This window comes from Orycteropus afer, unplaced genomic scaffold (genome assembly GCF_000298275.1).
Source record: "Orycteropus afer afer isolate SDZICR_OR568_19922 unplaced genomic scaffold, OryAfe1.0 scaffold00387, whole genome shotgun sequence".
In the NCBI taxonomy this organism is placed as follows: Eukaryota; Metazoa; Chordata; class Mammalia; order Tubulidentata; family Orycteropodidae; genus Orycteropus; species Orycteropus afer.
In genome coordinates this window covers 2,496,525-2,499,206 of record NW_006921974.1, presented here as the reverse complement: position 1 = coordinate 2,499,206, position 2,682 = coordinate 2,496,525, and positions in this window count along the sequence as shown.

Here is a 2,682-nt window from a genome sequence, read left to right as displayed (position 1 = left end):
AACCTTCCCAGAGGATTCATAGGTATACCCTCAAGGAAGCTAAGGGTGGTGATTTGAGTTATATCCTCCAGCAAGGCGGGACTCAGGATGTATCCCACCTGTGTTGCTACAACAGAAATAACCCAAGTGAATGGCTTTAACAATCAGCAGCTACTCAGTTGCTCATGGTAAATTCCACCATGGAGTTTACAAAGACTTATGGCTAGAAAACCTACACTATGTAATTTACTACACTGCAGATGGCTTTAACAAACAGTAGTTTATTCTCTTACAGTTTGGAGGCTTTAAGTGCCAGGCTCTAGGGACTGATGAAAGCCCCTCGACCTTGGGCTTCAGCTCTGCCTCCTGCTCCTGGTCCACTGAAACTGGAGGTTTTTCTTCACTCAGCTACTGGCTGTTGAAGCTGACAAGCCCAGGTTTGACAAGTAAAAAGGCACAGTCCCGATGTTACCAAACCACACGACAGGCCATTAATTCAACTCCATTAAAAGTCCCAAGGTCGGCAGAGCATGGCAGGCTGCTGAACAACGACTTAGCTACATGCAGGGTTCAAGTGTGCCATAAGCTAGAGACCATTTCCAAAGCTGTTTCTTAAACACGAGAAGCAGACCACATTCCCTAAGGCAGCTACTCAGCTGCTCACAATAGATTCCACCGTGGAGCTGATTACCAGCCTCATCATGGGGAATACTACATCCAGTTGCCCAGCCACTCAACCAGGCCCAGCCAAATTGATACACAAACTTAACCACCACACTCTATAAACTTTCACCCAAATCACAATAAATTATTATTATTATTTTTAAAGAGCCTCAAGATACGGAGGAACCAGAACGCTCTTACTCCGCTGTTATGAGTATAAAATGGTAAAACCGCTTTGGAAAACAGTAGTTAAACATAGAGTTACCGTATAACCCAGCAATTCCATACTCATATATATATCTCAGAGAAATGAAAATATATGTCCTCATGAATGTTCACAGGAGCATTATTCACAACAGCCAAAAGATAGAACCAACCCAAATGTCTATTAACTAATGAATGGATAAACAAAATGTGGTACATTCATACAATGGAATATTACTTAGCAATAGAAAAGAATTAGCTATTAATACACACAACAAGGAGCTCTGGTAGCATAGTGCCTAAAGCACTTGACTGCTAACCAGAAGGCTGGTGGTTCAATCCCACCAGCCACTCCTCGGAAGGAAGGTTGGACAATCTACTTCCGTAGTGATACTGCCTCGGAAACCCAAGGAGGGGTCGCTATGAGTCAGGGCCAACTCGATGGCACACAACATGGTTGAATCTCAATTATGCTGAATGAAAAAAAGCCAAACCCCAAACAGCAAAACAACAGTCTTATTGAAGCATGACTGACTTAGAATAAACTGCACATATTTAAAGTATACAATTTGATACATTTTTACATATGTGAAAAAAAGTACATAATGTATGATTCTATTTATCGAAAAATCTGGAAAATGAAAATGAAAGTAGAGAAAGCAGATCAATGGTTACTTGAAGGTGGAGGGATGGAAGAAAAGAAGCATGAGAAATTGAGGGTGAGGGATATGTTTACTACCTTAATTATGGTGATAGTTTCGCAGGTGTTTTCACACAGGTGTGAAACATGTTTTCACATGTGTAAAAGTTTATCAAATTGTATACTTTAAATATATACGGTTTATCGTATGCTAGTTATGCCTCAATAAGACTATTACTGTGCTGTTGTTTTTTAAAAGCAGTTACACCAGGGATGGAATCTGTCAAGTGTTTTCTAAGCTTGTCTCTCAGACAAGCCAGAAATAAAATACTTCCAGACATTGGGGACTGGGGGTTGAGGGAGAAAAGCTTCAGATACTAAGCTGAAGAGTTTTGGTGTGATCCAATAAGCAAGGGGAAGTCACGGGTTTCTTGAGAAACATAGGTGATGTGATGAAAACTGGATGTGAGCAAGATTGTTCGAGAAGCTGGAGTAATGAAAGACTAGAGGCAGGAAGACTGGCCCACAAATGATGAACATTGTTTTCTCTTCAGTAATTACACTGTACAAACACAACGGTGAATTCCAGTCTACTTCTGTAAAGATTTATAGCCTCAGAAACCCAATGGGGGGTCGCTGTGTGTCGGAATTGACTCGATGGCAGTGCGTTTGGTTTTTGGTTTACCTACCATTCAGCTCTATCTCCTCATCCTTAGACATCTTGCATTAAATACAACATTAGCACCTTTACTGTGGTCCTTCCCATTTTATAAGCCTAGGTTTAGTCTGGACTTTAGTCTTTATGACTCAGTTCCTAGAGGTTTGTAATACTCCTTGGTCTTTGCCCTCGGAAGCCCAGCCCTCCTTCTGTCATCTAGACACGTCATTTTAAAATCTGAACTCACCAGAGAATAATTGATAAGAATAGTAGTTTATTAGCAATCTCTCCCCTTTTAATTTCTCCCTGGAATTTTTCCAAATTATATAGCTCTGAATTTTATTTTTGGAATCTCTCTCCCTTTTGAGCTGTCTTTCTCTTTTGGTGTTTGTACAGGAGATCATACTTCTTTCTGATCCTTTTGAAGTCCATACATACCCCCCACCCCCCACCCCTACCCACCCACCCACCCTGACTTGATTAACCTATTTAACTATCCACATGCCCACCTTTCCATCCATCCACCCATCTATCCTTT